The 14,132-nt window shown below is 34.6% G+C and overlaps 1 pseudogene; it reads left to right on the forward strand.

Moving 5' to 3' along the window:
• Positions 1-3,077: 3,077 nt before the first annotated feature.
• On the forward strand, positions 3,078-13,838 carry LOC143231331 (sulfide:quinone oxidoreductase, mitochondrial-like; annotated as a pseudogene).
• Positions 13,839-14,132: the final 294 nt, after the last annotated feature.

The raw sequence follows: 14,132 nt of genomic DNA on the forward strand, positions 1-14,132 counted from the left end.
TAAACCCATAGACTTATTGCTGCACTACCGGGTGTCATCAGCGAAGAACTACTCTCATCAACAAAGTACATCATGGAAAAAATCATGTTGTTTTGTTAAGCACAATGCCACCCAAGGGGTTTTCTTTGTTCTGCCCACTTGAATATTGAAACCGTGGTTTCCTAGTGTTGTAAGTCAGTAGACACACAGCCGTGCCACTGGGGAACGAAAAACAAAATTACTGAAGAATAGTTTTAAGGTGTTTGTCAGTTTCAAATCACATAATACATTTTACGCAGTTTTTATGTAATTATAAATATGGAACAGTTTCAACCTTCAATTTCATTTTAGTAAAAGTTTAACGACAATATTTTTAAATACTTTCTAGAAATACACTTTAGAAACTATCCTATCACTAATAGTTTACTAATTACAACAAATGCAGAGAAAAAACACACTGGAATTAGTGACTTTCATTCTTGTTTTTTAAAAACAACAATCAAATACATGAGAGATAGAGGTAGACAGATCTTCACAAGCCTAAGAATACATTTTAACTTCTTATCAAACAGTAAAGAGTAACCATTTGTTTACTACTTTCGCTGATATTGTATATGCTTGTGATTTATTGAAACGCATCTACCTTACACTCATACAAGTCACAAGAGTTGACCAGTTCTGAGGTAGTATCACTGCCTATCTTATCTCTGTTCGTAGACCTATCGCTACATGTACGTTTGTAGAACAAGCTATAACAAGTATATTGTAATGTTAAATAAAAAAGTGACTTGTTTTTGTTGAGGTTATGAATAACCAGATCTATAATATACCTACTTAGTTTATGTCATCTGTTCTTGTAGAGGTTATCAATAACCAGATATATAATATTCCTGTTTAGTTTATGTCACCTGTTCTTGTAGAGGTTGTTAATAACCAGATATATAATATTCCTGTTTAGTTTACGTCACCTGTTCTTGTAGAGGTTATCAATAACCAGATACATAATATTCCTGTTTAGTTTATGTCACCTGTTCTTGTAGAGGTTGTCAATAACCAGATACATAATATTCCTGTTTAGTTTATGTCACCTGTTCTTGTAGAGGTTGTCAATAACCAGATACATAATATTCCTGTTTAGTTTACGTCATCTGTTCTTGTAGAGGTTATCAATAACCAGATACATAATATTCCTGTTTAGTTTATGTCACCTGTTCTTGTAGAGGTTGTCAATAACCAGATACATAATATTCCTGTTTAGTTTATGTCACCTGTTCTCGTAAAGGTTATCAATAACCAGATACATAATATTCCTGTTTAGTTTATGTCACCTGTTCTTGTAGAGGTTGTCAATAACCAGATACATAATATTCCTGTTTAGTTTATGTCACCTGTTCTTGTAGAGGTTGTCAATAACCAGATACATAATATTCCTGTTTAGTTTACGTCATCTGTTCTTGTAGAGGTTATCAATAACCAGATACATAATATTCCTGTTTAGTTTATGTCACCTGTTCTTGTAGAGGTTGTCAATAACCAGATACATAATATTCCTGTTTAGTTTATGTCACCTGTTCTCGTAAAGGTTATCAATAACCAGATATATAATATTCCTGTTTAGTTTACGTCACATGTTCTTGTAGAGGTTATCAATCACCAGATATATAATATTCCTGTTTAGTTTACGTCACCTGTTCTTGTAGAGGTTATCAATAACCAGATATATAATATTCCTGTTTAGCTTATGTCACATGTTCTTGTAGAGGTTGTCAATAACCAGATCGATAATATTCCTGTTTAGTTTACGTCACCTGTTCTTGTAGAGGTTATCAATAACCAGATACATAATATTCCTGTTTAGTTTATGTCACCTGTTCTTGTAGAGGTTGTCAATAACCAGATCTATAATATTCCTGTTTAGTTTATGTCACCTGTTCTTGTAGAGGTTGTCAATAACCAGATCTATAATATTCCTGTTTAGCTTATGTCACCTGTTCTTGTAGAGGTTGTCAATAACCAGATACATAATATTCCTGTTTAGCTTATGTCACCTGTTCTTGTAGAGGTTATCAATAACCAGATATATAATATTCCTGTTTAGTTTATGTTACCTGTTCTTGTAGAGGTTATCAATAATCAGATCTATAATATTCCTGTTTAGTTTATGTTACCTGTTCTTGTAGAGGTTATCAATAATCAGATCTATGATATTCCTGCTTAGTTTATGTCACGTGTTTTTGTCGCTCGACTCGAAGTCTGAGGTTCGCGGATTCGATTTCTCGTCACATGAAACATGTTCGTCCTTTTATCCGTGGGACGTTATTACAAGAGGTGAATCCCACTATTCGTTGGTCAAAAGAGTAGCCCAAGAGTTGGCGGTGTGTGGAGATGACTAGCTGTCTTCCTTCTACTCTTTCACTGCCAAATTCTGGACGACTAGCGCACATGACCCTCGTGTATTTTTGCGCGAAAATATAACACAAACAAACAAGCAATACTTTTTGAAACGAATATATCGCAATTCACGTGTTCAATTTAATTACAATATTTATTAAATTAATAATTACGATATTATATGTTGTAGTTTTGTTTTCATTCAACAGACTAGAATCTACATGACTAAAGATTGTCTATGTCTTGGCAAAACCTATTTAGCAGTAAGCTCAATAGTGTTTAAACAGATAATTATGTTGGGTATTTCACGTAAGAATTGGTTCTCAGTACTTCGGTTTGACGATAACAACGTGATTATGAAAAAAAAAAAAAAAAGTTATAATCTTGTGGAAGTGGCGCCATCTGTAGTTTAGCACATTCCACCATCCGCTTTCGACATATCGTCGTTGCATGTCCTATATAATAATCTTAGTTATCGTATTTGTGATATTTTGTTTTTGTTTTTTCATTTGATCACCAGTATATCTCGCAGCTACTCTACTGTATGTAGAAATCTCTCCCTGGAGCTTGTCCACACACGTGTTTAGTGGGACTGAGATCGGGACATAAGTGTTGGCCAATCGAAACCCTTAGCGGTATTTTGCTAATACTGACTACCTGTGCTCTGTAGGGTTGCACGTTATCTCTCGCCCAATGAGGGCGATATAATGACCAATGTCGTCATCGATAGGCCTGTACAATGGGAACGAAAATTTTATCCCAATTATGATAAGAATATGTAAGTTCACCGTGATAATCTCTCTCACCTGTTACTAATCCTTCTCTAAACTTATCCAGTCACCCATACTTTCTTCGCATAAACTGACAACAATTATGAACCTTGACTCTTGTGTGCAGAGAACTGGATACCAGTGACGTCTGTGGTATCTAATGTTATTTTTACATCAGTTTTATTTGTTGATGTAGCGGCGTAGCAAGCAGGTCAATAAGCGCTCAGATTAGAATCTGTTACTCCCTGTCTGCGCTTGTCCAAGTAAGAAATCCGTTCTGCAGTGAGGACGTTTTCTAACTCTGTTTTTTGACCCTTTGAGAACGTTTTATAACACTGTTTGTGACCCCATGATGACGTTCTCTAACTCTGTTTTTGATCCTTTGAGAACGTTTTCTGACACTGTTTGTGACTCCGTGAGGACGTTCTCTAACTCTGTTTTTTGACCCTTTGAGAACGTTTTATAACATTGTTTGTGACTCCGTGAGGACGTTCTCTAACTCTGTTTTTGACCCTTTGAGAACGTTTTCCAACACTGTTTGTGATACCATATATCGTCCGCAGTCTGGATGTAATACTTCAAGAAACTCACAGTTTAGCAGCTAATGTATTTTAGTTAAACCAGTCTGCCATGTACTCAGATTTTTATCAGCTAATTGGTTGTTTAGTTAAACCATTCTCTAACATATCCACAGTTTAGCAGCCAATGAGCTTCTTCTTAAACCATCTCCGAAATATTTATAGGTTATCAACCAATGGGTTTTTAGTTTGATCAATCCGTGACACACTGCCTGATCTGCTTGCCTTGTCAGACCCGAAGTGGCATCTTTAGATCATTTTACACAAAATTCTTTCAGAGGTAGTAATCTTTAGAAATTCAAAACTCATTACGAAGAAACGTAACTGTGTGAGAATCTTTCTCTTATCACTGAAATTCACAATCATTAACACAGCCTGTAACACATCAAACTCACCTGCAACATTTGTTGTTGGAAGTATAATCCGTATTTCTGATTTTTGAAGTATAGAAACGATTTTTCATTCATTTGTTTGGTAAAACTAACCTATTTTGACTAATATATTACACTACAATTAGTAGGCCTTAGGCTTAGTAGTTACAAGAAAACAGACGATCTCTCTCTCGAGTAATGTGTGCAAATTTAGCTTCAGCTGATGACCATGACCGTGAACCATTAATAGGAGCTTAATCTTCACATGCAATCATGTTATGGACAGAACAAAGATAGCTCATTGTGCAGCTTTGTGCTTAACAGTAAACATATAACTTTATTATGCAAAAGGGTTTATAAATCTCATGCAAAACTTTTAGCATTGAAATAGCTAAACATAGGTTAATGAATATATATGTTCCAAATGTTTAATCATATTGTGAAGTATGGTACATTTATAGAAATAAATAAATTTGTTTGTTTTAACCCACACCCAAATTGGGTTACATGCTATATCTAGTGAGGAGAATTAAACCTCAGCTTCTAGAATTGTAAGTCCAATAAAATTACTGCTCTTTACATGATAAGAAAAACAGAATTTCGTGACGTTAGAAATAGGGGATTTAATTTCGGTTAAAATTAAATTAATTTTTAATTTTTAACACTGTTTCGGTCGTTGTGTTAAAAAGAAATTATGTGGCTCTAAAAGTGTCTAGTAACTTACATATAACAGAAGAAGTTAGTTTAAGTAACCATAAAATTTATTATACATTTTTTTATTCTTTATGAAATATAATTTGGGTTTTAATGCCACGATATTTAGTAAAAAAAGTGAAACAAATAATAGCAAAAACAACAACAACAACAACAAAAACCTAATATCTGAAGCAGTCATGTTTATGACATAAGTGCTGCGAAACGTTTTTTTTTTATAACTTGATTTTGTTTTGTCAAAATAGTCTTCTTGTGGAACAGCAGCGTCCTTACGGACGTTCGACACTAAAAGTCGGGCTTCGATTCCTGCAAAACAAACAAAGCCGAAATAATTCAGCTGAGAAGGTTAAATGTAGATCCAGTTTCCCTGAAACGTATTTTTTACAAATATTTTTTACTTAAAGTAATATTCTTTTTTAAAAAAAACAAAACCAAAATGTGATTGAGCAATAAATAATTTTTAAACAACCACAAACCAATCCCTCTCTGTCTTACTGGACGAGAGTTGAACCAATCCCTCTCTGTCTTATTGGACGAGAGTTGGATCTGTGGTAGAGATTTCGATTTTGGACTGGAAAGTTGAGTTTTAGTCAGTGCGATACCATAAAATATTATCACTATTTCTGAGCTGTCAATGACAGCCTTCCTTTTTGTTAGTCTCTCGCTGGTACAGCGGTAAGTCTACGGATTTACAACGCTAAAATCAGGAGTTCGATTCCCCTCAGTGGACTCAGAATATAGTCCGATGTGGCTTTGCTGTGCATAAGAAAACATACGCACACACCCCTCTTGTTAGATGTTCATAACTAACGACGGCCGTAAACTGCCTTGGTAGATTGTCATAAATATAAAGTACATATGCTCTAATTTACCCTCACACATTGAATGTTTTAATGGACAAGTTGAAAATGATTATAAATATTGATTATTGAATTTATCAAACTAATTTTAATCTTGATTATAATTTAAGCACTGAGATTACATAGAGTAGGGGGCTCTACGTACGTAAGGGACTATAGGTATGGTTCAATTCCATTTCATTTCAGTTTTGACTTAACGTTCTATCTAACATAATAATACATAGATTAATTATTAGTAGACCCCGGGATAGTCAAGTGGGTTAAGGCGTTCGAGTCATAATCCGAGGGTTGCGGGTTCGAATCCCCGTCGTACCAAAGAGGCTCACTCTTTCAACCGTTACAATGTGATGGTCAATCCCACTATTCGTTGGTAAAATAGCAGCCCAATAATTGACAGTGGGTGGTGATGACTAGTTACCTTTCCTTTAGTCTTACACTGCTAAATTAGGGAGGACTACTAGTGCAGATAGCCCTCGAGTAGCTTTGCGCGAAAATAAAAAACAAACAAACAATTATTAGTAATTACTTAAAAAAACAAATAACCAAGAATCTATAATTCTACTTGTAGATTTGTAGCCGCTTCTAACAAACAGACAGCATGTTTGGTAGAATGGCGGGGTTCACTTCACGCTTTTCAAAAACACAGAATAGAATACATGGAATGGTGTCTTCACAGAATTTTTCTTCATCTTCTCGGGAGCAGAAAAAACTTACAAACTGGTGCTGATATGGAGGAGGTTCAGAAGGAATCACCATGGCTGCAAAATTCAGTTCTCGTCTTGGGAAAGACAACATAGCCATGATTGAACCTAATGAGGAAAAATATGTAAAATTAAGGCAGAGTAGAAGCAACCAATAACAAGTGATTCAGTTTTACTAAGACTTCTGTTGTGTCCAATAGAGTCCTCTCTTGAAATAACCTCGATCGTTTCGATAATGCTTGATTAATCAGCAAAACAGTGGTGTCAAATACAATGCGCAACGCAAGAAATGAACTTTATTTACTGTATTCAAAAAACGTTGTCGTCCCTTTATAATTCTAAGAGCTAAAATATGATACATTATGACTGGACAATCAGAGTGCAGACACTTGCAGCTGATCTGTTTTTGTTGTTTTTTTGCAAAGAAATAAAATTGCCAATGGTACCCGTATTTTACTTACCGAAGTTTACTGTTACTTTTAAAACTTAAATTCAAGTGCTCATGATAAAGTGCCTTTAATCTATGTCAAAGATCACATATACATCTTATTTGTCAAATCATGTTAGCTTTGTTTTGTTTGACATTGTGTTCCCCCAGTGGCTCAGCGGTATGTCTGCGGACTTACAACGCTAAAAGCCGGGTTTCGATACCCGTGGTGGGCAGAGCACAGATAGCCCATTGTGTAGCTTTGTGCTTAATTCAAAAGAACAACAATTTAACACTGTAAGTATTAGAAAATAATAAGTTTCTATTGGATCTTTAAAGTTCTAAACTTTACACGGGCATGTTTTATAAATGAATGAACAAATTGATTTCAACCACTTCGTGGAAATAAGCAAAACAAACGAACTCAAGGCTGCAAGAAAAATTTATTTCAGTTTTCAACATTTCTCGAAACTAACATAATCACAACACTCTGACTTGTAAAAAGTACCTCATATCCGTCAACAAACTGTAAAATGAAAACTTGAGTATCAAAGCAAAGACTTTGTGGAATTATAATGTCTATTTTGTATGTATTTTTTTTTACATTCTAATAAACAATACAAGAATGTATCAAATCAACACTAGGGTACAGTGAAAACAATGTTGAATTGTATTTGGTATTGTCCGAAAGGTTTCAGCGGCTCTCGTTAATTATTAGCAGCTATATTGTGATTGATTTATTATTATATATTATTTTTAAGTTTTATCTGTACATTCCTAGAATGCAATTCTTTAGTGCTTCCACCTGCTGGTCTACTGGAAATGAAACTTGATATTTTTGAGAACTACGATGCATTTTATTGTAGTTACAATTTTTAACTTAACACAAAAAGTGAATACAGCATAAATGATGCTTTTAAAATAAACACAACAGGCTAACGGAACCTAAAATAAAATCTTCGTTTCTTCTAATATGTATCTAATAAAGATATATCTAAAATGAAATAGATGGGGAATTTGACTAATTCGTTGAAAGACAAATTATATTTTCAGCTTTATCCGTAAACTCGCATTCCATAATCGACTTTCTGGTGAGGCTTTTGCAATGTACCTTAATTATGTTACCTTAAACGTTTTGCATTCCACTGTCTTTTTCTCTTGAAAACACAGAAATTTATTAAAAATGAGCAAAATCTCTGTGACGATTTTAAGTAACGTTTATTCTCCAAGAAATTTGTTGCAAGACAGGTAAAAAAAGAATCGAAAGTGAAGAGGTTTAGTTATCCTGTCGAGAAACTTGGCAGAAATGGCAAAGCAGTTGCATCATTTCTTATTCAAAGCAGCCCATTTTACAGTAGAAACGTGGTCAAGATTTATACCAAGTTTGGTGAATTCAATGCATCGAATTTAATAATAATTTTGAATTTTGCTTTTACAAAACATTGTGTTCAATACCAAGAAAAAAGAACTACCTTAAAATATTTCATTTATGAAATACTTCTGTAATTCACGCTTAACCGTTTAAGTTAAATTTTATGAATCAGAAAAGAGCGAGAAAGTTAAACAACAACAATATCTTTATTCTGTACATTGCAACTGGCTATTTTATTATTGTATATTGTGTTATTATAATAAACTAATTAAAATACTGAATTTTTTATTTACAACAATTGACTTGTGGAATTCTGTTGTGAGTTTAATTCAAATTTGTGTATTTACAATAACTACTTCTGTAACGATATACTGGTTATTCTATAGAATATTTTAATTGTTCAATACAGAAGAAAGTGTTTAATATGCATTTGGTGTTTTTTTTCAACCATTAAGTTAGTATGTCAAGTTTGGTCTTGATCTGTCGACTACTTTAGGAGGAGAGTGCTTACAGACAAACAGACAGACAGAAGGTTTTTCCTTGATACCATACCGGTGTGGATTGATATGTATACCACACATGTGAATTTCGTTTATATCTCGATTTTTCTATTTAACTCTTTCTCGCTTAGCTCGGTAGAACTCAAACACTCGTTTTATTACGACTAGTAAATGTTTTTGTTATAACACGTTAACTGCTATTCACCATACGTTCTCACATAAAATACATAGTTAACCTTGAGTTTTGTAGTTTATAAACATACAAAACATTTTCTAACAATATATTTTAATACATTTTGTGAATTATTTGGTTATTCTAGTATGTGAACTTTTCAGGTATAACTTGCTCGGAGAATTCGTTAGTTTCGTTTTAGCTGTCTTTTGTTGTTTATTTCAGTATTCTTATTGCAAATAGAAGCCAAAAATTTCATGATACAACAAAAAGATTCTTGAATTGCATTCAATTAGAAATTAATGTTCTACGATACAAACAAGACGTATGTATTAAAACTTATCATAATCAAGGGTGTTAAACATCACAGATTCATTATTATCAACCTTACAGGACACTGGTTGGAGTTAGCTTAAAAACCGTTAAGGACAGCGAACGATCTATAAAAAGTGTCATCCCAAAACAAGTTGAATGGATCAAGGACCGAGCCATGACTTTTGAACCTACAAAAAATTTGGTTTACACAAAAAATGGACACGAGGTAAGAGAAAAAAAATGCGTTATTTAAATCACGAAGATAACCTAAGAAGGTCGAAACGTTGTTCTGTTCTTTATTCCAATTAGAGTTTTAATATCCATACCAGTCGTCTTGAGAATACATTTTTATTTCAAGTGGGTTTCTCGGTATCACGAAAAGCGATGCATACCATGAACCCATGGACTCATTCCAGGCACGCTAATCGCTAGGCAACGCCCAGCCCAAATACATTCTCAAGTGCTTGCTCCCCAAACCATTTGACTCCTATCTGAAATGGTCTGGTATGGCGAAGTGATTACGACACTCGACTCGCAACGTGAAGGTTGCGGCTTCAAATCCTCGTCCCATCAAACATGCTTCCCCTTTCACCTGTGGGTGCTCCACAACGTGACGGTAAATCCCACTATTCGCTGGTAAAAGAGTAGCTCAAGAGTTGGATGTAGAGGGTGATGACTAGTTATCTTCTCTCTAGTCTTACACTGTTAAATTAGGAACGGCTAGCACAGACATCTCTCGTGTAGCTTTGTGCGAAATTTAAAAACAACTACAACAAATTTGAAAATTTCTTAAGTCTGAATTTAATTTGACAAATCTTTGTTTTGAACGGCACTTTACATACAAAAACACATCTTCATGTAAACTGGCTCAGTCAAGTTTGTTTGTTTGTTTTGGAATGTCGCACAAAGCTACTCGAGGGCTATCTGTGCTAGCCGTCCCTCATTTAGCAGTGTAAGACTAGAGGGAAGGCGGCTAGTCATCACCACCCACCGCCAACTCTTGGGCTACTCTTTTAACAACGAATAGTGGGATTGACCGTCACCTTATACGCCCCCACGGCTGGGAGGGCGAGCATGTTTAGCGCGACGCGGGCGCGAAACCACGACCCTCGGATTACGAGTCGCACGCCTTACGCGCTTGGCCATGCCAGGCCAGGCTCAGTTAAGACTGGAAGCCCTCAAATCCATTGATCTACTCAGAAATGCTTCGATTCATTTTGTTATCTATTCTGTAGTGATAGTGACAAGAGCCTACAAATACAATCTCATGTTTTGTCATAAACTACTATGGACACTTGGAAATGTATGTAATTACAATCCGGAACTACTATGTAGATGTAAAATTTAAAAACGAAAGATAAGCGTACCATTACTTGAAATATAAATAGATTCAAAATTAATACAAGTAAAATAAGATACTAGAACAAGTAAGAGTCTCGCTATCGTCATGTTACCATGGTAATTTGATCAACGTTTTCAGCTGCGGCCTAACGGTTGATAGAACGGCTCTGAGCATACATTTTTTAAAAAATTAAATTCGTTTAGCTCCATCATCTCTTGAACCGTTTGAGATCTAATTAAATTATTGAGCTTAGGAGGTCAACACCTTTTTGATTAATGTATTTGACAACGCTAAAAGTCCCACGTATTAATTTACACTAATTCTGCCTGAAAGAATTTCAATTGGAGAATAGGCTTGTGAGATCCTGATAAATGATAAAATAGAATTTGGCACACGTGCGCCTCATGCTTCATACTGTTGGAGCAAAAACGATATATCTAATAAAAATGAAAAACAAAAAGGCATCATAGGTTAATTTACTCTAATCCTGCGTGAAGTAATTTCAAGTGTCCCGGCTACTGTAATTTTGTTTTTTAATAATATGTGTTGTTTTTTACCTGAAATAATTTGAATGAGATCACTGAAGTAAGCTGAGATCTATAAGTTTGTTCGTTGCTATAATAGAATCAGTGAAAATAAATACTGTACGTGTCACGGGCAGAATAACTCTTGTTTAGTTTAGTAGACGTCTGCTTTGTTTGTGTTAGAGGTAAATTGAAATAAAGCGTTAACATCAGAAATGGTTTGATTTCAGGGAAGTTAACCAGAAATTCAGGCTTCAAATTCCACTTTCGTCTTCCATTAATAGAACATCTTCGTTCTTTTCACTGCCTCGGTTTCGTGCGCATGGATATTATATTTAGATTTCAGTGGTTTACTTTCCATTTAGGCCCGGCACTCGAACTCGTAGTCTGAGGGTCGCGGTTTCGAATCCCCGTCGCACCAAACGTTCTCGCCCTTTCAGCTGTGGGGAGTGTTATAATGTGATGGTCAATCCCACTATTCGTTAATAAAAAAGTAGCCCAAGAGTTAACGGTGCGTGGTGATTACTAGCTGCCTTCTCTCTAGTCTTACACTGCTAAATCAGGGACAGCTAGCGCAGATAGCCCTCGTGTAGCTTTGCGCGAACTTCAAAAACAAACAGACAAACAAACTTTCCATTTAAACTAAAGCCTTGCTATAATTATCGGTTTCTTTACTGCTTTAGGTAATAATTAAACTAACTGCAGGTTATATTAAAACTATTTTATAGTAAGTTTAGAGACAAACTTCTAATATCTCAACGATAACCTAATCGATAATTATCTACTTATTAACTCATCGTCTGCTCATACAAAATATTCGTGACGGTTGTTTGAAATATAATATTTCGTTTTTCCAGCTGCAACGCAGTGCCTGGTTTTCGCTAAACCAGAATGACGTATTAATAAATATATTACGTTAAGTAATACGTAGTTGTATGTAGAATGCTAATCATTTTTATACTCAGAATTTGAATGCATTTACTGTTTATCATGAATTGTTTTGAATAAACTGGCAAGGAAACTGTTGAAATTAACTCTGTTTCTATTTTTTTTTTTTTTTCAGATTTCATATGAATTTATAATAGCTGCAACGGGGATAAAGCTAGACTTTTACAAGGTAAATAAAATAATATCACATTATAACAGATAATTCATAACAAACCATTTTTTAAAATAAAATCACACCAGATACAAATACTCTTGGGATGATAAAACTTCCATAACACTGAAAGTGACGTCATGAAGTGTTACTAAAAATGTTATTTGCGTGAAAAAGATTAAAGTTAATATTTTCATAAAATAACACTAAAGAATATATTTGTGTGAAAAATACTAGAAATAATATTTTCATACGATACACTGAAAGATATGTTATACAGTGTACGTAGGCCCGGCATGGCCAGGTAAGTTAAGGCGTGCGACTCGTAATGCGAGGACCGCGGGTTCGCATCCCCGTTGCACCAAACATGCTCGCCCTTTCATCCGTAGGGGGCGTTATAATGGTATGATCAATCCCACTATTGGTTGATAAAAGAGTAGCCCAGGAGTTGGGTGATGATGACTAGCTGTCTTCCCTCTGGTCTTACACTGCAAAATTAGGGACGGCTAGCACAGATAGCCCTCGGGTAACTTTGCGCGAAATTCAACAACAACAACTGATCCAACTATACTCGTTACAGTCTTTCAAGCTTTATAGTAAGCAGTTTTAATTTTCATTTTTCAGTAAATTCTACTTGTAAATCATTACTTTATGTAACAACTTATGAGGGACACAGTATAATTTCATTATTCAGATTTGTTGAACAGCTTTATCATTATAACAGTTTGGTACAGTGCTCTTTGCACATGTAAATTTTATGTGTGTTTGTACTACTTTTTAACTTTCTAGAATAAATCAATAAATACAAAATTTAGTGTATATAAATGTTTATTTTAGCAAGTTTCTTTGCATATTATGTGCATAGATTATTTGTAGTTTGTAAAGATGTCTGTTGTTGAATGCATAGTATATTTAGCCCAGGAGTTAGTGGTGGGTGATGTTGACTAGCTACCTTCCCTCTAGCCTTACACTGCTAAATTAGGGACGACTAGCGCAAATAAACCTCGACTAGCTTTGCGCGAAATTCAAAAATAAATAAATAAACACAGTGTACGCCGTGGGAATCAAGCCCAGAATTTTACCATTAAAAGCACAGACGCTTGTCGTTAAACCACTGGAATACATTAGTACTGACGTAACACGATTTCCATCAACATAATTCAGCATTAAAGTTATTTCTTTCTGATTATATTTATAAGAGTATAAACGCCTACATCCCTTATGATAATAAAATAAAACTTGATATAACAGTGATTTCTTAAACAACGGATGTTTTAAAATATGCTGTGATTATCTGTGACAATAACTAAAGGTTTATCTTATATATGCGAGTTTATCTTTTATTTCCCTGTTTTATTTAATTTTCTCAGATTAAAGGCTTACCGGAAGGTTTCGAATCACCTGGTGTTTGTTCCAATTATTCACCACACACTGTTACCAGGACAACACAAGCCATGAAAGACTTCAAGGAAGGAAATGCAGTTTTTACGTCACCCAATACACCAATCAAATGAGCGGGAGCACCCCAGAAAGCAATGTATCTTACTGATACTTACATGAGGAAAGTAAGTTACCTGTACAATAATAATAAAGACAGTCGGCGTTTGGAAGTAGAGAACTCATTTATACGTATAACGAAAAATCATGGAGTTTAGTGTTAACGTGTCTAACAATTCCAGTTTTTATCGGGAATATTTATTTCTCAGACAAGACATCTCAATAATTTCACAGTTATTGTCAAAATATTACCAGTATCTTTTAGCTCTCATGATTAACAAACAGTTTCATATTACCAGTATCTTTTAGCTCTCATGATTAACAAAAAGTTTTGTATTACCAGTATCTTTCAGCTCTCATGATTAACAAAAAGTTTTGTATTACCAGTATCTTTTAGCTCTCATGATTAACAAACAGTTTCGTATTACCAGTATCTTTCAGCTCTCATGATTAACAAACAGTTTTGTATTACCAGTATCTTTCAGCTCTCATGATTAACAAACAGTTTTGTATTACCAGT

This window comes from Tachypleus tridentatus, chromosome 11 (assembly GCF_004210375.1).
Source record: "Tachypleus tridentatus isolate NWPU-2018 chromosome 11, ASM421037v1, whole genome shotgun sequence".
Classification (NCBI taxonomy): Eukaryota; Metazoa; Arthropoda; class Merostomata; order Xiphosura; family Limulidae; genus Tachypleus; species Tachypleus tridentatus.